The following is a 27,493-nucleotide window of genomic DNA, read 5'->3' on the forward strand; positions in this document are numbered from 1 at the left end:
GTAAAAGTCTGAGACATGGAAGACAGTGTCATAAGACAACAAAATAATGGTGTGTCGTGCTTTAGCCCCAGTTAGCAACCAAGCACCACGCAGCCACTCGCTCACTCCCCCCTGGTGGGGTGGGGAAGAGAATCGGAAGAGTAAAAGTGAAGCAACTCATGGTTTGAGATAAAGACAGTTTAATAGGTAAAGCAAAAGCTGCGTGCAGAAGCAAAGCAAAACAAGGAATTCATTCACTACTTCCCATCGGCAGGCAGGTGTTCAGCCATCTCCAGGAAAGCAGGGCTCCATCACGCGTAACGGTTACTTGGGAAGACAAAGGCCATTACCCCAAATGTCCCCCCTTCCTTCTTCCCCCAGCTTTATATACTGAGCATGACGTCATATGGTATGGAATATCCCATCGGTCAGTTGGGGTCAGCTGTCCCAGCTGTGTCCCCTCCCAGTTTCTTGTGCACCCAGCAGAGCACGGGGAGCTGAAAAAGTCCTTGACCAGTGTAAGCGCTACTTAGCAACAACTAAAACATCTCCACATTATCACCGCTGTTTCCAGCAAAAATCCAAAACATAGCCTCATACTAGCTACTACGAAGAAATTTAACTCTACCCCAGCTGAAACCAGGACCAGGTGATATGTTTTGTTATGTCTTGTATTCTCCCTTGACTCCTTCAGTCTCTCAGCACCCTTGGTGTTTGCTGCTCCTGATGGGTTAAGGGAGCATTAAATTTACTGATGACATACCTTAGTCTCAAAGCAGCATCATTTATAGCACTTGAACTATATGCATTGTACATGTTTTACCCAATTTTTCATTATCGACATATCTGGACAGCTTTGCTAATAATCTCTTGTAGTCACTGGGGACTATTTGGGTCTAGTTCTGATGTTTTAAAGCACTAGCTTAAAAATCACTAATTGCTTCATTTCCTATACCAAAATACTCATGTTCAGTGAAAGCAAATGATAGTTCATCTGAGGAATCCATGTCTATGTACAGAAGGAACCACTACATTGTGGTTGCACAAATTTTTACTCATTTGAATAGTCGTATGATCCCAAAGACTTCAGATTAACCAGATCTCACTGCAATTGGGACTGCAGATACCCACCGTTGCTACTTAAGTTCTTCCTCAGCTTGTTTAGTTACTTTTTAATGACCCTCCCCTAGGCCTTTTACATAGATATTTTTCTTGGTTTTAAACACAAAGTTTTTTAATTGAAATTTTTTGACAATTTAAGTAGAATTACCTTTCCCTTGTGATTACATTTATTTTTTTACACTTTGCCTCTGTGCCAATTCCAATCCATTTAATTAGTTTTAACTATGTCCCACACTGCTCACCTTCAGAAGCACACCTATTACATCAATTCAGCTGTGTTTCTTATATAAATTACCTGAACACAGAGGAGGAACTTTAAGGAAAAACACTTGTTTTTGTTTCTGAATCATACCACAATGCTGTTTATCAAGTTCTATGGATGACCCACCATAGTCACAACCAATTTAATAGGATTTTGGCTGCTTTGTTTGTTTTTCACTCCCACTTGTGCAAGGGCCTAACCTCTAGTAAGATAGTAACTAAAAGCCAAATTATGTACTAGGAGCCTTCTTCAGCTGTTGCCTGTAAGGATGCATTTTAAAATTTCATCATGAATCTCTTCTCACTGAAAAGTACCTGGAACTTAGAGGTAGCTCTTTGCCTCCGGTGCATTTTTCAAATGCTGTACCTGATTCTTTCTCTGTGAGCTATTGCTTTCATTGACTTTCATGCAGACACTAAGGATAAAGCAGTATAACCCAAGGCTGAAACACACGCACAGCCACAGGCTGACGCTTACATTTATGCCATAGGGCAGTGTGGAAGAGCGTATCTGTTGTGGAATCTCCAGCCCTGGAGATACTCAGAGCTTTCTTGTACAAGACCCAGAGCAGCCTGATCCCAGCTGGCTATGCTTTGAGAAGAGGGGGAGCCAATCAGATGACCTCCAGAGTCCCTTTCCAACCTAAATTATTCTATGTTTCTATTAATCTGATGAAAAGTCTCATTTGAGCTTTGTTGAATCAGGGCATTCTTTCCAACCACTTTCATTTTGCCCGTAAAGACATGGAGTTGAGAAGTTTTAAGCCTGGAGATTCATCTCGCTTAACTTCAGACACTTAACTGAGATGGCTGAATTAAGAACCTGTTTGTTCTACACATCATTCCCAGTCCAAAAAGACAGGATGACACCATGACTCATCCACACCCCAAACCTAGGCAAGAGGGAGAGGGGTAATTACCATATAACTCAACTGAGTACTTAAAGCAGGTGGGATGGACTTGGAATCCAATAGCTCACCATGGAGAGTCTATAAGGAAGAGTTACTAGCATTTTCTGCATTTTTGCCACTACAGCATACTTATTTCTCTTGACAAACTGAAAACATTTTTATGTTCAGCATCAAAATTAATGCCTCGATAATTAAAGTGGCAATGATATTTGAAGTGGTTCCTGTAGTATTACAAACTGAGTTAGTACATTTTAGATCATTATCTGATGTCCATAAACTCAGAGGAATATTTTAAATAGCACAGTATTTTTTTTGCTTCCTTGTGGAAAACTGCAGCCTGCTAGACTAATACTTAATATCTGATTCTGATTATTTCTCAGGTGTCAAATCCTTCAGTTGATGAACTTACATGTGAAAGTTCAGGGAAGAGTAGCATAATGACCTGGCATCTGCTGTTACCCACAAGAACAGGGGAGAAGGGTATTGCTACCATTTCTTTTTAAACAGATTCTTAAAATTAGTCTGAAAAAATGGTAAATCATTTCCCCTCCCTGTAATAAAGGAAGATAACTGGCCTGTAACATCCACTCTCTTTCTGGGAAATGTAACGGGAGGATGGGTGTAAACTTAACGTTGTGCCCAGCCAAAAACAGGTTATAAGGGTTTTTATCTTGAGTAATACCAGGCAAATTTTTCTGAACCGATTTGTACCAAGCACTTGATGTATAGCCATAAAACAGTATCAACTGACCCTGCACCTGCCAGATACAGATTTTGTTTATCTTAAGGAAGAAGAAGAGCACATGCTAAAAGACTTAATGCTTGCCTTTCAACTGGACTGACCACTGCAGGCTCACCAGGAAACTCCTACCCACCACAGGCATGAACTCAAGTTCAGTACCCAGGAGGCTTTCAACAGGAAACTAGACAATTTTCTAAGCAATTTGAGCTTGTTTAATAACAAAACCAAACAAACTTCCACCTAAGATTAATTAAACTTGTGAGAACTTCTCTCTAGGCTAGGCATCTTCAGTTTTAAAGACCTTCTGAAGCTCAAAGACAGCCCCCATCAAAACCAAAGGGAAACCACAGGGATCTGCACACCCACAGCCACAATAAAACACAGCTGGTACATTTTCAGCTTCTCATGGCAGATGCAGAGATTTCCCACTCTTGCTCTGCGAGGAAGAGGTCACTGTTCCCCTGTGGAATAGGAGAAACATCCAGGTTAACCATGGGCTTTTTTCCCAGCCACTGTACAGGAACTCTTTAGCTAAACTCCTTAAATGTTCTAAGAACTGTGGCACACTTTCCACAGATTTTCTATCCATGTCTTTGATTTGCTCCTCCACTGTCTGCAAGAAAGCTAATGACTGGGAAGTATTTTAAAAACCCTAAATAGGATGATTCAGATAATGTTAGGATGAACAGCCTGACATCAGCCTTATGAAAAGTAATGAAGAAACTGATAATGGATGAGATAAGTATAAAAACAAGGAAGATTATAATTGATGCTAATTAATACTAATTAGTTCATTAGTTTACAATGGGAAAAAAGATAGGTTTTATCAACCAAACAATCACTAATAAAATTACTGGTTTGGTTAAAGGCAATTACATTGACCTGACACTTCTGTAAGCTGTCCGAGTTACCCAAAAGAAGGTTAGAAGTCTGATTTTTACATCACATGAAGAAGAGTTATCCACTTCTGAATATGAAATAAAGACATCAGTGTATTAATCTCTAAGTCAGCAGGAAATATGCATAACATCATGAAATAGTTCGTAGCCACAATGATGAAATTATAACTAACAAATGGAACACTTTAAGCATGAAAAAGATGGTTGATGGTAGATTCTTCACAATTTGAAACCTTTTAGAAAGAAACTTTCTTAATGTAAGCATCTGGCATGCTTACATAATACACATTAGCAGCTTAATGCAAAATTAAAAGATAAGGCTCTCTGGTTTATATTACAAAAGCAATAATCATAACGGTCTTTTCAGGCCTTAAAATGAATCTATTAGCATGGTTCCAATGAGGAGCACATGGGGTTCCTCAGCATGATCTCAAAAGCACTTTCTTTGATCCAGCTCTTTCGGACACCCTCAGAATCGCTAATCCCAACATGGTCTTGCTATTTCTTCTTGTAATGTCATTTTCATTCCTTCTGCAGCAAGGCTTTTGGAGCATCACTCTTTAGCAGTGTATCATCTAATGGTGCTTCTGTGCCATAGGCCACTTTCCACAAGGATCGACTGATTGCCTCTATTACTGACCTGGTTTACGTTATTTATTGTAACACTTTATTATCATAACTCTTTCAGGTTCTGGTAACATTCTCTGCAGCTTGCTGAAGTCATGCTGTAGCATTACACCTTAAAGCATACACCTTACTTTGTGCCATTACACCTTAAAGGTGCATCTACCTGCACGGTGACACCACCATGCAGTGCCTATGTTTGGTGTCAAGTACCCATCCCTTCATTTGTTCTCTTACAGCCAGAACAGATCCCCATCATAACTACACCATATGGCCTAGGTGCCCAAATTTAAGATCTAATCTGATGCATTTCAGCTGAAACGCACCTTGAGCTCCCTGCCTGCCAGGGCAAATTGTCACCTCCAAAGTATAGCGGCTCCCCACCACTCCAGGTTGGGCCAGCCTCTGGAAATCCCTCTCTCTGCTACAATACCACCACCAAACCTAAGGCAAATAGGATCCTAACTCCGACAAGCACTTGTGGTCTCAAAGTTGGGCAGAATGAATATTAGCCTGTATGTTACCTTTGTAGATCCAAGAGTACTGATACCAAATTAGATTAGCATTTTCCTCCTTTTCCAAATCACCTTCTTTATGCAGTTTCCTGTTTATGAAATTTCTGTAGCAACCTTAATAGGTATTTTGACCCAATGGACCTTGTGATAAATGCCATAATCATCCATTTGGAGGCTGTCCCATGTTCTCAAGACCATAGATTTTTGGATCACAGCCTTTTATTTCATTTTCATTTGGCTTCTGTTCCTAAGCACTTTGCTTATTATCAAGCCCTTTTGTTGTGTGTACTCCAGTTCCATCCTACTAATTGGCTACAGTGTAGGTCTATGATCCCTATCAAATTAACTCCTACTGTAATTGAGCCTGCTAGAATCACATTGCCTGCATAACCTCCTCTTAAATCATGCTCTTATTGCTGTAAGATCTACACCTAATGTCGAACTTGCAAAACCTTCCTTTACACTTTCATCAATGACTACGCATCTGAAGCTATCTTGGACAAAAGCATCACTTCCATAAAAATTAATACCTTTTTTTTAATAACCACAAAACAGCTGAGAACAGTCAGTATCTAATGATAAAATTAAAAATCAACGCATTCAGCTAAGTTAGGTGACTTTGTTGATTTTAGAAGGATTAGGGGATTCTTCTTGCATGACATAGCAGTGAGTGGACATAGTACAAGATATAGTAAAAAAAAAAACCTCTAAAATAGTCAAGATTTTCCATTGTGGCATGTAGGCATGGGTAGTAAGAGTTTCCTTCTGGATAGGTTAGTGACCTTGTGGAAGACTGGGAAGAAAGAGGAAAGTCACTTTAAATGCCTAAGATATTTCATTTACTCTAGTCATCAAGGCTCTCTATCAAGTCAGTGAAACCTCCATCCTAAGCCAGGTACCTGGCCATGCTCTAGAAACCCACTTCATTTGGTTTAAGTAACATAGTAAGAATCCACTCAAAAACCAAGACTTTTTTGAAGATTTCTATACAGATGTTGTTACCCAGAACAAAGCCATGATGTACAAGTGCCAGCATTCATGCTGGGGGGGAGGAACTGTCAGTGGTGCTTTAAGAAGTAGCTTCGTGAAAATAATTAAAACATGAAATACAGTCAGCTAAGTAGAAGCTACTTTAGCACTCCTTTTGCTATTTTTACTTGCACTAGTTAATACATTCTTGTCTTAAGATAACTAGGCCAGCTTGTCTGACGGAATGCAGAACAGGGTGCTAATTTCATCTCTGCCTCACAATTCACCAGTGTCAGCCCTTCCTAAACTGGAATTAGGCATCCTGTCCTATTTGATGATATTGCACAGCAAGTACTAGATATTGTTACTTTTTGCTGTTAAATTAAGCAGAACAGTCAGATTTTGACGAAACCTGTTGGACTAATAGTAGTCACCCTCTCACTCTGCAGCCTTCAGTGTTGCTTTTCCCACCTCTCCCTTCTAACATCACATACTGTCTTCCATAGCTGCTTGCATGAAGTATCTAAAACTTTCCAGTGCCCTTTAGTTATTACAATTTTGGAGTAACTTATTAGTAGTCTTAATTACATACAGATGGTAATAAAAAAAAATCATCTTACTTGTGAATGACTAAGCCTAGCAAGCAGAGTCTGCATTTTAAGAATTTATTTTATGGAAAATTACCTCAGAAAGCACAAAATCGAAACAGTCACTTTCAGTTTGGGTGAAACTTTGTAAAGATTCTGCAGAATCTTCCTAAGAAGTCATTGGCTGCCTCTGAGTGCATAAATTGCACTAACATATTAATATATGGAAATTCCAGAGTAACTGTGTGTCATTGGATTAGAATGTTGATGACTTAAAAAGAAGGAAAGATAGGTGATAAATGTATAGCTGCATCCTAGAGAAAAAAAAAAAACAACAAACCAACCTCTGTTAATTTATTCTAAAAGCAGGTATTTCTGACTGCCAAGTTCCTATTTTTTCCATGTGTAAGTCTCATTGAATCTACTGTCTGGAGTGCAGACCCACCCAGCCAGATTGAGAAGGGAAAAATCAAAATAAATTTAACATAAAGGCATTTACATTAGTGAAATAACAAGAGTGTTTTAATCACGTTTCTCTTATTAAATGAAATAAAACTTATTACAGTGTATTTTTCTTCAGGTTCATAAGTACTGCTTTATTTAGTTACCTTATGAAAAACCTGCCTTTAATGAAAAGGCTTGCTTTCCAAATAGTCAGTGACTCACATGCTTTTAAAACAGCTCTCACTTCTCTGAGCAATACCAAAGACTAGAACAATCAGAGTCTACTAGAAAACACCTATTCCCTTCCTTTTCTCTATTTTCACGTTACTCATACAACTACACATAAAAATATTCAGAACAAACAAGACTTTGGATGCATAGTTAACAAGACAACAACAAAAGCAGCAAACTTATGACCAATTTATCATGTCAGTACAACTACATTGCTGATCCTTCTCTTCCAATCCAGTTTGAAACTGGAACCAAAAAGAGCCCAAGGGGCTATTTCATTTGCAAGAGTCAGGCAGGTATCCAACATGCCAGTATATTTGACTCTTGGTCAGCAACATTTTTTCACCCCCAATATGCACATACAGCATCATCCATACGATATTTCTCTAGTGAAGACAGAGACTGCTCAGTGATATTTTATTACTCAATGCCTCATATGCAAACAACTGCAATAACCTGCAGTTACAAGAAAGGACATCATTTGTTAATGATTTCAGAAAAAAAAATTAACTAATTTAGAAAAAGTTTAGAAGGCATTTTTCTCCTGTAAGCAAGCACTGGCTACGTGGTATGCAATAAGCACCTGTACACCCTGCACAGCCTCTTAGGCCATATAACACTGGTGCTGTGACCTGACAGTACAGCACAAACCAGGATGGTGTTCACTTCTTGCCTCTCCTCTGCACTGGAAAGAAACACCACGTATACACAACTATCTAAGACCAAACAAGAGACTTGTGAAATATTCTTATCTATTACTTTGTAGAGTCAAATTGCTTTTCTACGCTTATGCACCCAGTTTGCCTCCTCACTGTTTAAATGCAATTCATTCATAACACAGAACACCAGAGAGGTTAATTTTTCCTTTCAAAGCCGTGTAGCCTCCACAGGATAAAATCTAACCTTTCATATTGAGCAAATGAAATATTTACAAGCTCTTAACGTATACAATAATGCGCTCTCTATAAAACAAAACTAGGGCTGAACTCCTTATTCACATTTAACTGAGGTGTACAAATTTCTCCCATATAATTCCAGGCACTTAAATGAGGCGTCTGTGGAGGAGCCTGGCTGTCCTACGCTTCCCTCTCCACCTGCAACAGAGACAGAAATAAATTTCCTGAAGTGTGATAATTCCTTTCCTCCCGCACCACCCCTAAACAAAACCTTTCCTTCTCCTCAACCTGAATAGCTTCAGTGAGATTGAGAGGTACACATAAAATTTCTCCCTCGGTTCTTGATTTATTATCTACATGGAGATGAATTATGGTGCTTTATAAGAACACAGAACTGGAAGCAAAGCCCTGGGCTGTCACATCAAGACTCTGTTCTCCTCAACTCTGTGTTTACCTCCCCTGAAGTATTTGTAGAAAGCAGTCACAGTTCTTCTCAGCCCTCATTTTGCTAGTCCAAACAAGCTGGGGTCTTTTGTTCTCTCCTTGCAAGACAGCTCTGTATTTTCCTGATCACCCTAGTAGCCCTTTCTTGGCACTTATTCCAGATTGAATTAATCTTTCTCAATTATGTTGACCTGAAATGCACACATTGCTGCAGATACAGCCTCACTCCAGCCTTATACAACAGTAATAATGCTTTCAGGTCCACTGGAAATACTTGGTCTCACGCTTCTTTGGATCCTGGTTGCATTTTTCATAGTGGTATTGCATTGATTATTCACAAACCTCATAAGTTAGACAAGCAGACATCAATCTGTCTTCTTCATTCGTGTTTCCATGGAAGAGCTTCCAGCCAGTCATGCCTGCCTCTGGGCTACAGTTTTAACAAGTTAAATGAAACAGGCAACAAACATTTTTGTCCGGGCTTCACTAGCTGAGATATTAGACACATATTAAGGTCATTATTTTAGAGCTGTTTTCTCAGGGGCTATTTCCAAGCCTTCCCCAGGATTAGCCAGCCCCATTCAGAAGCACATAACCCTTAGCAGCACATAAAGCTAACCTGGCTCTTCCCACCATGAGTAGCAAGAGGCTGCCAGAAGTTTGTGCTCTCTCTTCTTTTTTCTTTTATTTCTGAAATATTTTACTCCGCTTGCCAGAATGACTGAAACCAAGAAATTCAAACAGTTTAATGATTCAAAATGGTTCAAATTAGTGTCTGTCTTGTTTTCCTCTGTAGTTTAAGGGATCAATATTAATGAAGAGAGAAGCTATAAACATCACTAATGAGGATGAAGTGGAATATCCCCCACCAGAGCCGTATGCACTTGAGCTTGCACCAAATGAAGATGACATCCACTATTAAAGGCTGCATTTTAATCCAGCCACAATAATAACAGTGAAGTTAGCGCTATTGGTAAATTTTAATAGATGATGTCTTACAAAAGTGCCTTACTTGAAATTCAGCCCAAAGACTAAATTAAAGTCAAAGCCCTAGTCAGTTAACTGGGCTATAACATGTGAAGAATTGATTTTCTTATTTTCAGCTGTCAGACCTGCTACAAAGAATGAGTTTTAATTCTGGGGATGTTATTAAACTCCTTGCTTAACTGGCAGAAAAATGGAACTGCTAGCCAGGCGATAGTGGTGCCGCTGTCTGCGTGAATGACACCTGTCAGAGTATGATGAATGACCCTCTCTGCCCCACAATCCCCCGCTCTGTCACTCAGGTGAGGGCCATTAATCTTCATCTAGGGCCTGTCAGGCCAGGCAGCCATGACGACAAAACGTCTTCTCACATTTGCCACCACCACGCATGTAACAATGCGATATTCTTATTGTCACAGCGATGTCAAATTAGCATAATTTATTATGACTTTCCTCTCCCTGAGCCCCCTCCCCACCCAAAACCCAAGTAGGGGAGAGATGCGATTAGACAGATGGAGGGTAGGCCCAGCCTGCCAGCCCCGGAGCCCCCCGCAGTGCTTGATGAGGAGTGGAGCATCTCTACAAACCAATCAAAAAGCTGGCAGTTCAATTACAGAGTAATAAAGGGACATTCATCATTCAATTAGGCACCTGTCATGGTTTCACAAAAGGGAAAACTTCTAACCTGAGACTCCAGGGAGAAGATGCTACAACCAGGAGGCAGAGAAATAAATGAAAAAAGGACAAAGTCAATTACTGGCCAAACCAGACAAAAGGAAATATGTTAAAATAAGGGAAAAGTTATCCCTAGGCAAAAATCAGGAAAGTTACATGACCTTACAAAGATTATAAAGGGCCAGCATTAAAAGAGCTGTGCCACGCTACTCTGACACACAGACTACCAAATTCCCCCCTTGCAAGCTTCAGTGAAAGCTGAAAAAGCTGAATGTTATCACGAAGAAAGCTTTAGGGAAATACAATTGTGGTTTAAAAGCCCCAGTATTGCTACTGCAAAAGCATACATTGCACAGTGTCTTTAGAAGAAACACACTTATTCATCTCAGCTTGTTGCTGTGCCTTGTATGAAATGCTATAAGCACCTGGGGTGATTCTTCCTATCACGTTAGCAACATTAGCAATTCTGTTAACCACCACCAAAACTAGTTGAACCCTTTCAACAAAAACAAAAAACAACCCCAAACACAAACACAAAAACCCCAAAAAGCCCTACAATACAACATCACTAACATGCCATATAAATGCTAAGACTTTGCCATGTATAACAGCAGAGAAACTAAGCAGGCATGCTTCATTCAAAGTTATTTTGTTCAATTTATGTGCTTCATAGTTTGCAGAACCCAGATCTTGAAAGTTATCAAAAATTAGAACATGGCAGATATGAGATTGTTTGTCAGGCAGAGACTGGAACTAATGTGGATTTATCCTGTTCTGCAGCCGCAAATAACAGGTAAAAAAAATAATAATATTAGATTGCTGAACAGCTGCTTGTGCAATAAACTCTGATAAGTTGATTACCTGCCTGCTAAGAAGGTTTATAGTAAATTGCAACTCCAACATTAAATTACCAGAACAGCAAAGGTAGGATTTGGTTGGAAAGATGTAAGACTAATCCAAAAACATTCTTTAGAGGTGATGAATGAAACCCTGTATAACCAGCTAGAACAGGTAGAAAAGTCTAGAGTGTCTTGGTGATTTGAATCCAACACATTTTCAGAAGGGCTGTCCAAGTCCTGGTGCCTGCTTACACAGAACAGCACAGGGCCATGAGGAATCCTCCATTTATCACTGTATGAGCATAACACTGCATGTATACTCATCCCCCTGCTCTGTCACAGTAAGCCCAGGAGCATGCCATGCTAACACAGCTATAATGTTTCCAGGAGACAAGCTAGTTCCTGTGTGGGGTTGCAGTTTGACATGTAGATGTGTCACCTCACTCAGATGTGGGTCAGGCTACAGTTCCGAGTGCTCATATCACACACCAGAGCATAGGATTTACACCTCCAAATCAAGCTAGTAGTTTTCAAAATCCTGCCTAAATGAGTAGTATAACAATTAAGGAAACTTTTGGGAACATTTGGGAATATTTTGTCAATTAATGAGGAAAAAATATTGTCAGAGAAATTTGCTTGGGTTTAGCATATGGCTAACTCCAAGCACCAGCAACTTTTTACAGCAGAGTCAGAGCTGATCTTGCTGGGGAGGGGGAGGGAATCATTATACAGTGTTTTCTTTACAAGAGGATCTACCTCTGCAACAGGGTGCAAAATAACAGAAGCAATTGATTTGTGTGCTGAATACTTCCTCTTATGCCTTTTGCCTTTGCATCCCAGGGCCTAATGAAGTTCTGATACAACATAACAAAGAAGCTAACAATGTCTACATACCTCGCTCACAAGGGGTGCTGCGGAGATCAATCTGTTAAGGTTTTTAAACTGGCTTGGAGATGAAAAGTGCTACATAACATAAATACTAGCTATAGGCATTGTGCATTATCTTCATTACACTACTTTAAAAGTCATCATAGACTATTGTATTGGCTTTTCCATAACACTAGGCAAGAGATTTTTATTTTTCCCCCCTTTCAGTATAAATACATTCTAAAAACAAGCTTGCAAGATCCAGAAGGTGGAAGAAAAAATAAAATGGGCCAGAACTACTGAACCACAGAATTTATAACTCCTTCCCTATCCTCTCCCCTAGAAAATAGAGTTTAGCAATACAGTGGTTGCCTTTGAGATTAGTCACAGTGTCAAGGTTTTCAACAGAACAGAGACAGGGAATGGTGCGTGCAACTCAAAGGTGTTTGACGGTATCAGTCCTTGAGGTCTTGTGCATACAGTGCCACTGCTGCTGTGCAATGGTTCAAAAAAATTGAAAGCCAAATGTCCAGAGAATAGGTTACAGAATTAGTAAGTTGTTGTTCCTGCTTTGATGTCAAACAGAAAACAAAACAGAAATAATATCCCTTTCAGGAAGTCTAAAAATAACTAAATAAAATAGAGCTAAAAATACAACAATTGGTTTCAGATGCAGAGCCGCAATTATCAGGCTCCAAAACATCCAATTTGCTTTCTCTCCTGCACAAGCATACATTATAAACAACCCCAGTAACTCAGAGACTAACACAGAGATTCTCAGAAGTTTTGTATGAGGAAAAATTGGGGGGGGGGGGGGGGGAAGGGGGGAAGAGTACTCCTATGTATTCCTAGTAGGTCACTACTATTTGAAGTTCTGTTTTGCCATATAGACCTCTATACAGATAATGTGTCACAATAATTTACTAAACACTACAAAGTAATTAAGAAATGCATAGATCTCGAGTTTCCAATATGGTAGCCTGTAACAAATCAGGTTATCTAGGACTGTCATATCAGTGATCTGGATTATTAAGACTTAATAAACCTGGCACATTTATCCAAATGCCTCAAAGAACACAATTTACCCTTCTTGTTACTGTAGATACTGTGCGGTTGCCTCAAGAAACACAATTTCCCAGGGAGGAAGCGCTACCAGGGGTACATGTCAGCAAGTCCACAAAAGGAAAATGAGATGGGGGAATAAAAAAAAGTAAACACATTGAGACAAAAAGGGAAGACAGCAAAGTACCAGGACAATAGGAGGATGAATAATTGATGAGCTGGTGGTTTACGAGTGAGTTTCATTAATATTATCTTGCAGGTTCATTAAGCACTGTCCCAGACTCATCTTCGAAGGTTCCTCCCGAGTTTTGATTAGGTGCTGCAAGGCTTTTGCTTAGACATCAGAACTTCAGGCCTTTGGTGGTGACAACCACTTCCTAAGCCCCAGTCCCTTCAGCCAAGCACCTTTCAGAGCTGTTTTCTATTCCCCTCCCACTAATCACAAGTCCCTAACCATGACAGCAAGTCTTAGTAAATAATATATCAAGATAAATGATAATTGTTCTGTTTTAAGTGTCTCCTAATGAGCATCATAAATTAAAAATTAATATTGCAAAGGCTGTATGAATAGCATCAACGCTATAAACAGAGCAGCAGGGATCAAGAATGCAAATGAAAGTGAAATGCTCCCTTATCTGCCCCCCTGTATGAAAAAATTCTGGAGCCAGCAGACTGTTAGGCATTACAAAGCTAATAAATGACTTTAATGAAGTTCTGTAACAGGCAATTTCTTCTTAATCTTCCTTCACCTTCCAATATTTGGCTCTTCTGGATTGTGAGATTTCCTTTTTTTTCCTCTTTAAACCATCTCTCAGGAACTTTGTTTCTTGTTGGGTGCAACAGTAATCTCAAATTAAAGCATGCTGCTGCAGCAAAAACTAGGGAATGGGCTGGTTAACAGATTGCTGGTCCTGATGATCATGCAGAAAAGCTGAAGTGATTTGGCAGTAGCCATTCTGTTGTGTGACGTTGCTATTATCATTGTGCCTTCTATTCAGAGAGTGCATTCAAATGGTGTCTTTTTCTGGGTGAATGAATAAGGTACACTTAGCTATGCCCTTGTACCTCCAAGTTTCAGCTAGAAAGAAACGAGGCAGCTGGAATTCCTACCCTTCCTTCTTCCAGAGCCTTAGTTTGTTCAATTTAGATGTAGCAGAAGTATTTGCACAAGCAATGTTTGCCTCCTTTTTTTTAATGGCTGGAATAATCTGTAGCTGAATCCCAAAAAAATAAGACTTGATCATCCTGCACATCAGACTACATCACCTAAAATGCCATTTCACCACCCATTCTGTAATTCCAACCTTCTCTACTTTTTTTCTTGCCCACGTTTTTGTCCCCTCATCCAGGAGCTTTGAGGTAAGGAAGAGCAACATACAGTCAGGTAGTCTGCTCCTTAAATTAAGAGACATGGGAACAGTGGGTTTAAAGAAAAAGAGCCTGAGTTATACATTATGAAGAAAAGCAATTACTGAGAAGAGGCTACTCGTTCGTCTCCATCATTTTTAAGCCTAAAGCAATGGAAGTGCTAGTCACTGCTCTGTAATTAAGGCTGAAGTCTGCATTTCAAAGAAGTTCAACTTCTTTCCATGATGCACCCTCTTCAAACAGAGCATTTGCTCTCTAAAGCACAGAAGGACTTTTGAGAATTTATAAATATTTTACTTCAAGCTCATTTCTTATGACAAAATTAAGACATCCCATGCCTTTTTATTGTCCCAGTTGAAATTAGTACTAGAATAACTCAGATTTGAAATACTGCAGCAAAATCTCAGCATAACAGAAATTATTTCTAGAGCAAATGGTTCTCTTATCTTCCTCTTGGATACTGTCAGACAAGACTGAGACTCATCTTAAACAAGACGTCAATCATATCAGAGATACCTCAACTACTCTTCAACTGCAAAAAGTTTTTCATTAGAAGGTATTATGAGACATTTATGCTCCCCTAGTGTTAGGGGCTCCCTTGATGGAAGACTTCACTTCTATCATCACTACACCTCAACGGTTCAGAATTGCTTGCTTGGCTTTGTTGCCCTGGAAGTTTAGGCAGAAGCACAGGCAAAGCCGTTAAAAGCACACAGTCATTAAAAGTTGGAGACTAATGTATCTTTGAAATCCAATTTCATCTCCTTTGGGACAGCAAACAGCAAAATGCATTAACCATAATTGTATGGTTATCTCAGGGCATCACTAGATGGAAGAATTAATGTTATTCCAAATTTCAGCAAGCCTGGATTTGTTTTAAATGTGATTTTAATTCTAAGCTACTTGGATTTATAATTTTGGCCTTTAGTTAATTAAAATATTACTGTAACATCCACAACCTCTAGATTACTAATACAGTACATCCACAGTGAACTGTGTTTTAATGTTGGAAATGTTTTTTGTTTGGAGATTTACAGTTGTCTAGGGATCCTCAGCTGGTGATAATCACTGTAGCTACACTTAATGGACCTATGCCAAATCTACACCAGCTGACGATCTAGACATGTATATTTGCTCTCTTGCCTTTTCTTTTTTTTAAGTTCATACAAACTATGAGCATTATACCCAAGTGCAATTCCTCTTTTCTACCAACAATGGGTTTTGCACTGCTGCCTTCAAGTTTGATCTATGCTGAAGACACCTGCTCTCAAGGAAATAGCTGGGACCACCAACTCATTTCATAAAGGGCCACCGAGCATCTGTCACATGGTAGCAACTCCCAGGCGGTACTGACCTTTAACAAATCTGAACCACTGACCTAGAGGTGAAAGGCTCTATATCCAATTACCAATCCCCTGAGTGAGCCACTACTAAGTTTTGCCTTGAAAACATAGATAAATATGCACAAAAGAATAACCAAGAAGAAGTAACACAGAGGTAGCATCACTGTTAATATTTTGCTCTACACCAAATGTTGGAAATCAAATATATGATTGCCACCAGCAGACTATCCAGACTCTGCATCTATGAAAAAAAGGCCTATTTAAGAGGGGCAGGCTGAAGCAATATTCCCCCTTCTTTCTTCTTACATCACTAATACAAAACAAGAATTTCCACACAAGATTGCCATAAAGAAAGAAAAGAGAATGGTCGATTTCATGTTCCTCCCTCCAAGAATTCATCTATGTAAATAATATTTTCCCCGCAAACAGCTAAATAGGAAGCATAAAAATACCCTTATTCAGTGAAGTAAGCCATTTTCTCTGCCTGCAAGTTCAAGAGAAAAAGGCCACTTCATGATTGAGAGCCTGATAAAATGAGCTATAATGCTACTCTGCTAGAGCTCAGGGAAGAACACACTTTTCTCTGCTTTGGTTCCATCTCACTCACATTATTCTTGACAGTGTCAGTAAGCAGTAGCAGAGTACAATCTTCCTTTATTTTTAGCAATACTGAAGCTGCAAGAGATTTCCTCTTCTCTCCCAAATACATTTTTTAAAAAAAGACATCCAACTTAAGCAACAATAACACAAAAAGCTGCCTTAATGATTTCATCTTGATAATTTAATGCAATTACTATATAATTATATTAATGCATCTTTATAACTGTGATAATACAAGCTTTAACTAAGGCACCTTTTAACAAAGGTAAGGAAAAGAGTTATTAGAAATGAGTCACTGAAAGTTCACTTCCTCTTTTAGGCTCCAAATTGTGCCATGCTTAGCCCTCTGGGTCTAAGTAGATATGGACTGCAAGCTCCAGGCTGAGCGGCAGCTTGCCATCCATCTGCCCATCTTGCCAGCATCTTCCTCTGTCCCACCCAAGAGAACAGGAGCTTGGTAGAAAAATATGCTGACAGGATAGAAAATGAAAAGAGGCTGTGCAAGTCCTAATTTCAAGCAGCAACTTCCATAGTTTTTTTTTTTAAACTCCACAAAACAGTCTTTATTATGTTTTCCAACAATTTCTACCACAACGGCTTCTAACAATGAACACATGACAGTGGAGTCACTTTGCCGAATGGAATAGTTTTTGTGCACTCGGCAGAGGTTTTGCTGAGCTGTCGCAATACAGCCCATTAATGTTCTCACCTTCACAGGCAGGGAGAGTCTTGGAGGCAGCAGAGCCAATACACAGAGGAAGGAAAGCCCTGTGGATTAGCACAGGGTTGGGATCTCAGTTCCAACCCCCACTCCGCCACTGCCTTGCTGAAAGGCTGCAAACAAGCCTCTTCCCAGCTTCCCATTTATTAGGGAAGGACAAGGGCATGAGTATCCTTTGCAAGCTATATTTTGGATTAGATGTCTATGAAAGCTGAACAATGCTGTTACTTAAAGAGGCGCTCTGTACACGCTGGAGAACTTCCCTGTCCTTAGTGAGTGGGACCACTTAAGTAGAAGTGAAAGGGACAGAGAAACTCTTTCATGACTTTTCTGTTGCACCTCAATGTACTTTGCCTACTGCTACTCTGGCAATTAATGTAACATGCAGCCAAAGAAATGGAGCAACGATGCTCTGAAGTCTCAGGGGAAGGATTTTTTTTCTTACCAACCCTTGTGGATTAACCTGGGGTCTAATGTGGCTCTGCAGACTCCATGCTGGGATCAGCATTTGCCCCTCAGAGGGAGCTGACTGTGATGTGGCAAGTTAGCTTTTCAAGAACCACCATGTAACCTGCCTCCTGCACCTGCACACCTGTCAGGAGGGAGCTTGCAATGAAATCCAATACAATGGCACACCAAACAGCCCAACAGTCTCTATACTGCCATATCAAAACTGAACCTGAAATCACAGTCACAGGTTTACTCCCCTGAGGTTAAAGCACAACAGAAAGCATTCAATAACAGATGCACTATGGACTCTTGCTAAGAAATGCAGAACACAGTTACTCCAGAAACATTGTTTATTGGTAATCTGTCACATTCAGACTCATTTGCACTTCAGAATGCTATATGTATCACTGACGTACATCCCTGTTTAAGGATCAGCAGCAGACTCTCCTTTAACGTTTGTATACCTTAACCTGGAATTTACATTTGCAAAGGTGACTTCTGCATTAAAATTGTTTAAGGCAGTGACTGAAAAAGAACATGATATTTGTAGACCTGAAACTAGATTTCCCTCTTTTGCTGTTTTTAAAGTTTTGATAATAGCTGATAGTCTCTTTCATACTCCATCCCTCCCAGAGGGGCGGCAAACTTTCTGGAAAGAAATTTATCTTCCTTGGTATCAATTGTCAAGACACAAGCAAGCCTTAAGTCTTCCTCTGCAGTCTGTAGAGACAGTGGTTTGGATTTATCCCAGCTAAAGAAAGATGGAATGTCATCTAAGCAACACTTACTGACTGCACAATGAGAAGAGATATTAGAAAACTAGTCTTCACAAGACTCCTACTTGTAAGCAGCTAAAGCTTCATGTGCAGTATTTGGATCTGTTTCTACACAGTATTACTCCACACCAGCAGCCACAAAGTGAGTCACAGAAAGCCCAATACAGTATTCACACACACACACACAAAAAAATCTATGCAAGTTGGATCAGTCCCTTAAAAGCCAGTGGGTTTGATTTATTTTTAAGGAAATACATGAGTGAGAATCAGAGAGGAATCATTCAGCTGCCTACTTTTTAAATCAAACAAATTTTTCCCTGAAATAAATATATAAGTGAATGACCACTTTAGGACTGATATGAATCAGTCCAGAAGGAATCATTTTTAAGAACGTTGTTTGCGAATGGAAACAGGTGGCTATAATTTGAGTTAAACTGCAACCTTAACTATAGTGTTTGCTATCATGAACACTATAACAACAGATGTACAGTTGCACCTTGGGATGAATTCATTATGGCCTGAGAAACATAATCATGCCATTCAGACCATATTTTGTCCATATGCTCATGTGGTTTACACCCCTGGTTTATTGGCATTCTACTTGGTTATATAGCAGGAGACTCCCAGGATCATAATTTGCACTTACTGCTACCATTCAGGAGAATCCCTTTGTAGCATGGGTTTCCCGTTCAAGTAAAGACTCCCCCCTTCAAAGCAGGGAAGGGAGGCCTGGGTCAGAGCCTTTGCGGACACTGCAAAAACTTAACATCGCTTGGGAAGCTCATCATACAAAAGCAGTTACATACCTCAAAGGAATAGAAAAAAATTAACCTGAAGAGTACAGGGGGCTACTGTTCAGGACATTTTACAATTATAAAAGTGTAGATTATATTGCTATCCTATCCTGTAATTTATGGGATGAATATTGTAATTCATTGAATGTCACGACTTATCTTTTATTCATATAGTTACTATTCCATTACCAGAGAGGGAGGTTTGTCAAAGGTTAATTATTTTAAATTGCTCAGGCAAATTTATTTTGATTTGTACAATTTTTTTGAATAATCAAAGGGCTATATATTCATACTGCCTCACGAGGATTCATTTTAAAAAAAAAATAATACTCCTTGATGATACAGTCAGATTAAACAAATGCTTTCATAAGGACCAAAAACGGATTCTTTCAACCCTCAATGTAAAGAAGCTAAAAAAATTGGCAATGGTTCTTTCTCTCCCTTCAGAGTCTTAGACTGCTGAATTATCCCTCCCTCCAGCAATCTAGTTACAAGTAAAGAGCATCTTGCCACAATCTCAAGACCTGTGTCCCTGGGGTAAGGACTATTCATTTTAATTGCTTCCAAAGCACCTACCACAACAGGCTCTTGATTTGTGCTTCAGCCATGATACAAAATTAGTATCATAGTACTGAAGTACTTATCAGTCAGAAGTTGCCCACTGCTCTGTACCTCTTGATTCCTAGAGACGCTCAGTTGTTATCAATTCAGTAGCCATTTGCCATTCAGCTTCAAGCACCTAATGTAAGAGCGCTGGTTTTGGACGCCATCACCAGATCCACCCAAAAATGAAGTGCTCCGAACACAGAGCCAAATCCCAACACTGCATAGCAGGAATACTTCCCCCTCTGCTGACCCACAAGAGGAGCCCTGACCATAGCTGGAAAAAATGCTTCCAATATGAGGCTGTGAGATGGACTAACAAAACAAGGATGCCAACCCCCAGTAAAGCCTTTAAACACAAAACTCCTCTTTTCTCCTTTTGAAAGAAAAAAAAAACAACCCACCAACAAAATCCCTTAGCCTGTATCTGTGTCTGTTTCCCCATAAGCAAAGCAGGGACAATGATGCTTACCCTGTAGGAGTGCTGGAAGTTTAAATCCACGCACAAGCAAGTGCTGTGGAAGCCTTAAATGGAAAGTGCAAAGCAGGTGCCGAGCACTGTACTAAAAAAATAATTACTATTCTTATTACTGAACTTCTGATGAGCTTGCTGGAGCTGTAATGGCAGGGCGAATGGTCCCCGAGGTTCGAGGGATCTTCGTCTGGATCCATTTCTGCACTTTACATTGGTTTCCAACTGTAGTTACTACTGCTCTTGAGACAGAAATGCTTCTTGGTAGGCTGGAGTGGCACAGCAAGGGAGTCACAGCTGCTACGTCAGCACAGCTGTAGATTGGAAGTCATGCTACACAGCAGGCCAGGAACAAAATATGAGTTACAGTCTGGATCAGACTCTTCTGGAGAGGGCTTCATTTTCAGAAGCTCTTATAACCAGGAGGCCACAGCCAACAGTCAGTACCCCTAAAGGCAGATTCAGACCCTGTGCTGCAGGGTAATGCTAGATGGGATGGCAACAGAGTACTGCAACGCCCCTGCTAGGCTCCATCTAGCCCAGCCAAGCAGTGCAGCATGCAACATAGGCTAATTCAACCTCTCTCCATGCTATGCTGTAGGCAACAGGGCATGGAGTGGGGTGATTTGGGGCAACAGGGAAGGAAACAGATCCTGCCACCCAGCTTGCCTTTAACACAGCTGCACTATGCTCCTGGAGATTTGTAGCTCCCCCATCTGTGAGGGTCCCTGTGGGGGAAGCACACAAGTTGTGGGTCTTGGTCACACAGTACCATCAAGACTTCAAAGCCAGCTTTCACTGGCTCCCTCCCAACTCACCACCACCTCCCCCACTACAGGCAAGGCTGCATTTGCATTCTGCCTGTCCTCAAGACAACATTGTGTCTCACGGGCCCTCTGCCATCATCTGCTGTGGGTTTAGCCAGAGAAGACAACAGCCTAAAAATCTACCTCGAGTTACCTTGAAGTATGGTAGAAGGAAAGTAAAGCAATGTCCTACCTATTGTTCTACACTCCCCCAACCCTTCATGTTTTCATAAAGCTCTTAGGCAATATTGGGGGTGGGGGGAAGAAAAAAAAACCTCCAGGGAAACAGCTGATTAGATTCTGGCAAGGCGGACCAAACATCTGCTTCAAACAAAAGACATCTGCATATTTCACATTTATTTTTCATAATTTACAGAAGCAACCTGCCAAAATTTAGCAAGGGAGAATAAACTAGCACATAATTAGCTAAAGTTTGCTTGCTTTAGAAGTTATTAGCATGAAGCCCAGTAGCTCACCTGGGAGGACATCAAGGAATGTAGATAACTACAGTTTGATTCTGTAAATTCAATTTTCGATCTGGTGTGCCAGGCCAAAAAACAACGTTGCCATGCCAATTAACGCAAGCCAGCAAATGTCTCGATGTCCCCATGTCATACACCTTACAGCTGTCTCAAAGGCATTGATAACACTGTTTATTAAATAAGGATCGATTAGACAGACATTTTTTTGCTCCAGTTTACGTGGTACAGCAGGCTGCAGGGTTGGAGAGCAGAACACTACTTTTTTTTTTAAATCACAAGGTACACTATATGTTGTGTATACAGATGGTACAATGAGTGCCGGGGAAGTGGGCATGTGGATTTTAAGGCAGCCAGTGTCTGTTAAAAACACAGAAAAAAGATCCAGGAATGTATATGCTCTCAGTGAGCTAGCCTTCCTCAACTGAATTTTGTCATCTACTGGGTCATTAGTATATTTGATAGCTAATACGCTTCCGATTTTAATAGAGTTAAGGGGGATAGCATGAAATCTTGAGGTTTTGAAATTCAGCTTTGAAATCAATAGATGTTTTGCTAAGTGTACTTCCTAACTCAGTATTTGGTCTGTAAGGGCAATAAACAGAAAACAGGCAGAACTTCAGGGTGGGAAATCCTGCTTTTGCTGCAAATGGAAGTAGAAAAACTCCTGTGAACTCTGACACAGCCAGGGCTGTACCCTGGAGTTGAAACAGAAGTTTAAGAAATAGGAAAGAGCTTTCTTACAAACCCCAAATTAAAGCCAGGTTCATAAAAGCATCTGCAAATCTTCTGGATGAACCAAGGTGGAGGTTTGCCCTTCTGTCTCCAAAGAGGATTTATTATTTCAGAGAGAAACCATGGGAAACTCACTCACTTGGACTGAATTCTGCCCCACATTTCAGATTTATTTGAACCTGAATCTCAGAGCAAAACTCAGGGAGTAAAAAACTTAATTGCCAAAAAAATTCTGTCAACCCCAAAGGAACACAATTTGCCAAATACAGCACAGCTCTAAAAGATATTTCAAGCCCCTTAATCTGGGCTTTATGGCTTGCACCTCTCCATAGTAAGATGAATCCAAGACTCAATCTGAACACCATGAACTTTGTGGAGTTGTGTAGGAGAGAAATGTACAAGAGTGAAACAGCACCACCTAGATCTGGGAGGGTTTAGTTCTAAGGTTTTGCATCTGAGTGCTGAAGGATTTGGGCAAGAGCGGTCACGGGAAGATTGGGGTAGAACCCTCTTTTCATGCGAGATTGAAACATTCTCACCTCAACATGGATTCAGAGCTCTGAACCATGCCCATCTCTATCTTAAGACACTTTCTTTTTCTCCACGCAGACTTGTTGTGATTGAGTCACAGAATCAAACCCACCTAATTTCACTATGTAAATGACAATCTCTAACATAACTATCTCCGTAATATTGTCATTCACAAGCAGAATTTGAACTGGTACTAAAGCTGACTATTTTAGAATTCTAACAGCCATCTTATATACTGAGCTTCCTTCTCCCTTGCTACCAACATATTTCAATATCATCATTTCCTTTACAAATGAGGAAAACTGAGGCGTACAGGTAACAACATGAACTTCCAAGACACAAAACTCCTCCTTGGCAGGGACAGGACAGAGATCCCACAGCAGTGCCAGCAGCAATTATGACCCTTTTTTTATTCTTAAAAGAAATTAAAAATAAGAATGGTACAGTGGAACTAAGTGACTAAGCCTGTGTTGACCTACACTTAGTGCAGGATGCTCCTAATTAGAGATACATAAAGTAAACATTCACTCATTTCAAACATGCACTTAGTTTCTCTTTGAAGAAATTCCTCATCTTGTTTGAGTGAATCAACACCATCGCTGTCATTCAGGGTTATTAATACAAGATTCCTACAAAACTGAACAGTTTCTTCCTGAGCTACTCTTTTTAATTGAACATTTTGAAACAAAATATTTCAAACAGGTAGAGGCACTTCACTAAGGATATCAATCTGGTACTCAAAATCTTGGCACTTTTCATTTTGCAGTGAGAACATTGGAATATTGATCTACCTATGAGCCAGTGTGTAACCAAACTTGCATTTACATAGTTTTAGATCCCCCAAAAGTTTAACATTAAAAGTTCTATCCAGATGTAGCCATTCTCATCAAGCCCTATCTGACTTGAAATGGCAACCACTGTGTTGGTGCTACTGAACTTTGCTAGAAAGGATCTCTTCCTTCAAACTTGATTTATCTACTTACTGCATTTGAAGTGTTCTTCAGCCACTGCATTTAACCACTTCCAATTTGGTCAACACAGAGTTGACCAATTTCCATTGCTTGATACAGCCACAAGATGAGCTCCTGTCACTTGTTCAAACTGGACAGGCTATTCTACATTCCTGTCTGCGGGCCCACACTCAGGAAAGCACTGAAGCACTTGTTTAACACACAGGTGGGGCTTTTGTCCCCTGCAGAACCAGGATTTAGTTACACTGCTGAAATCACCACTTTGCGCAAAACATGAAGATTTTCATGGCGTGGTCACTAGCAAATGAACTGAGAATAACTACTTCTCTTCTACAGACTCCTTATTTCTCAGAAAGCAGCTTTTCCCAGGCTCCACCACTGAGGCTGCCTTGCTGCCAACTCCTTACAGCCTTTCTGTCAGGATTATAACCTGCAGAAACACCAACAGGTAGAAATAACATTTTTTTCCCACTGCTCTGGACACAGTATAAGACAAGCAGCAACAGATGAGAACTGTAGTAAGCAGACAATATTAAGCAGTGGTAAACATTCCCGATCATAGGGCCGATCTGCCACAGTGTTAACTGTGGCCTGCAGCATCTTACAAAAGTGAAACTGTGTGCCTATGTGGGTCCTTTTCTTAATGTTACATTTGATCCCACTCACACATGTAATTTCATTCTCCTGCTTTGTCATTATTCAACTCATTCATTCCTTTTAATTACATATACAGTAATTTATCATATATATTTTGTTATAAAGATTTAATTAAACATATATTAATACAGTGTAATGATCTTGCCAGTGACCAACATTCTCCTGTGGATTAAACAGAAAAGGAGGCATTGAACATAAATTTGTACAGTAGATAAACAAAAAACAGACAGCCTTGTAAAGGAGGAAGAAAAACAAGGCCTACATGGCCAATCTATTTCAAGAATGTTACAAATGGGAAGCATTTACTATTTTAAAAACATTAATCATATACTCACTTCATTTATTTACTTATCTGTGTTCTTCATGTAAATCTTTCTTGAAAGTGCGTAAACTCTTTAGAATGATAAACAAAAACTGAAGTCAGATTTGGTATTTCACCTGCTTACACTGTAATTACTCAACTTTACTGAAAGCTGATGAATTAGAAGTTTTTTATTTCTATCTGCACCTTTTAGCTTGAAGGAATCTATTTAATATTTCAGTATTAAAAGTATATGAGTTACCACTACATGAGGTAAGCTGCAAACCTGCCTACATGTATGCTTTGACCTCACAGATATTTGCCATAGGTTTCCTTACATTTACAATACAAAAGACAACTGGCAGCTCACAAGAGTAGATACTCCATATAGCTAGGCATCAAAATACTTGACAGGCTAATAAATTCACATTCTAATATACCCTATGATAAGCTTTTGACCACAAACTCTCAACCTTGTGTCACCCTTCCATGTTTTATTTGTCTTAGAAGATTATGGATATGTACAAGGTCAGAAAAGAGCTACCATTGCTCAGCACAATATAAGTAGGAACTAAGAAGGCTCTACAATGCCTTGGTTACATGCTTTTTGTTTTCCTTCTTCTGGAAGCTGATTTTAGCTTACTTTTCTGTTTGAGATACATTGCGCAGCCCAGCAGTCTGCTGCTTTTCCTTAGTTTATAAGAAAATAGTTGAATAATTTTTTTTCACCTTATAAGACTGGACAGGCCCCGACACAAGCAGAGACCCTTTGATGGTAGCCAGTAAACCCCTCTTGCAGCCTCAGCCCCCTGACCCCAGCTCTCCCAAGGCTGTACCTGGACTAGGACTGGCTATGCTCAAGCCACCAGCCTTTCTCCTCTTCCACCCTAGAAAAACATGGTCCAGAAAGCAGCTCATTGTATTTTGCTTGGCGCACGTAATGAGATGAGCATTCTCAACTGTGAGAGGCAACGGTTGCCAGCCATGCCCCCTGCTTGCATATTACAGATCTCTCAGTGATGCCACACCTTTGGCCTCCTCTAAGTCCCTTTTTTACTCTCTATTTGAAAGCACAGAAGCCATTAATAAAAAATTTGTTTCCCACTGTAAGGGAAAACACGTTTATGAGCAATTCATGTTTGCTGCACTTAGACTTAAAAAGAAAGCCCCACACAAGCCCAACACTATTTATTTCATCCCCTCCCTGGAATACTGATCAAAGCAAAGACCAGTTTTCAACTCATGAAAGAAGAAAATGAAGCAATACATAGTTGCAGCATGCAGCCCTTTCTGGTTCTCATCAGCTCTACACAGCCAGGTGAAGAGCAATGGTCACCCTGCAAGCTCTTCTCACTTGCAGGCACAACAAAGGGCACAGATAAATGCAGAAGTTAAGTTTGCTGATGACTGAATATTTTTCCAGAGATAATCTACAAAGGTAGGTATGGCTGAGCCAAACACACTGAAAAGCTGCATGTTATACATCCTTGAGGTCTTGTAACCTGGGCAATTTGGGACTTCATGGATTGTTCAGAGGACCTGGTTTTATGCATCAACAGGTACCAAGCTTGGCAGCTAAGTATAAAATAACACTCTGAATTGCCACACAAGTGAAGCTCTCAAACTCCTTTGGCCACACAGAGCCCAGCAATGTACTTACATTCAAACGCCTGCCATAAGGCCTGTGAAGTTCCCCTGCAGCATCTCATCATCTTGCACAGCTGTACTTATTCTTTAGTTCTCCATTGCATCCACAGGGCCATTGCCAGGCTAAGGTTATGTTGAACATACAGAAAATGGCAAACGTACCTTTCCAGAGTTAGCACTGGTCATCTTGGAGCAGGGTCCTTGTTTGTCTGTTGCCAGCAGCAACAATCAGAAAATTCAATAAGTAAAACCAGGAAGGTTGTAGTTTTCAAACTTCCGTCTTCCAGCAAGGGCATTTAAGACCTAAAAAGATAAAAAAATCTATTAATGATAACAAGATCCATGCTGATAATATCTTGTGCTATACTAAGGACTATCCTTTGCACTTTCTCTCTGAAAGCACTGGGCTAAATTGCCAAGATTATTGAAAAGGGCAGCCAACTCTGGTTTGCAACATAGCAGCTGTCTAATGCCTCTCAACACCACTCCAGCTGAAGCTGGAAGGTCAACTCTAGTTTAAAGAGAGGATGCGGATACTGTGCTATGTTCTTTGGGAAATTGAGTAACCAAGGCTCAGATCCTCTGAAATCCTAACTCCTCCTGACTGGAGGATATGAGTGTTAAACACACCTACATCTCACTCTATAAAAACAGCACCTCCAGGAGCAAAAGGCCTTCTCATGTGCTGATCTGGTTCTGGTAGGGGTGCGATCTCTTAATAAATATTCCTTTGAGATTTGCTATGCAACCACTGATCTGAACAAAATCTGTTTGGACTACAGAATTTTCATCACAATATCACAAGCTGGTGTTGCAATATACACAGAGCTGAAACAAAGATTTACTATTCTATTGAAAGATCTCTTTTGGTCAAACTTGAATAAAAGCATCACATCTTGATACTTCTGTAAGATCATAAACTCAAATGAACACCAGCTGAAGAAGAGGACAATGAGTCATCATATTCATCAACACGAACAGCAGCCGGTCACTTCCCTCTCTTGGCTGAATTAGCCATGAAGGATTGTTTCAACGGTAACAAGAATGTGTCAAAAGCATGTGTCTCAGTGGCAGTTCAGAATGGGGAAACTCAGACGCCCACATCTGAGGAGGAGTTGGTACCAAAAAAAAAAAAAACCAGGACTTGCTAGGAAGGACTAAAGAGAGGTGAAAAAAACCAAAATATAA

The 27,493-nt window shown here is 40.1% G+C and overlaps 1 long non-coding RNA gene across 1 annotated transcript in view; it reads right to left on the reverse strand.

The window, feature by feature from the left end:
• Positions 1–26,680, reverse strand: part of LOC142055030 (uncharacterized) — a 275,522-nt gene extending 248,842 nt beyond the window's left edge. Inside the window, exon 1 of the long non-coding RNA XR_012659779.1 lies at positions 26,468–26,680. This is a non-coding gene — a long non-coding RNA (uncharacterized LOC142055030). The remainder of the gene's footprint in view (positions 1–26,467) is intronic.
• Positions 26,681–27,493: the final 813 nt, after the last annotated feature.

Source organism: Phalacrocorax aristotelis, chromosome 3 (genome assembly GCF_949628215.1).
Source record: "Phalacrocorax aristotelis chromosome 3, bGulAri2.1, whole genome shotgun sequence".
NCBI lineage: Eukaryota > Metazoa > Chordata > Aves > Suliformes > Phalacrocoracidae > Phalacrocorax > Phalacrocorax aristotelis.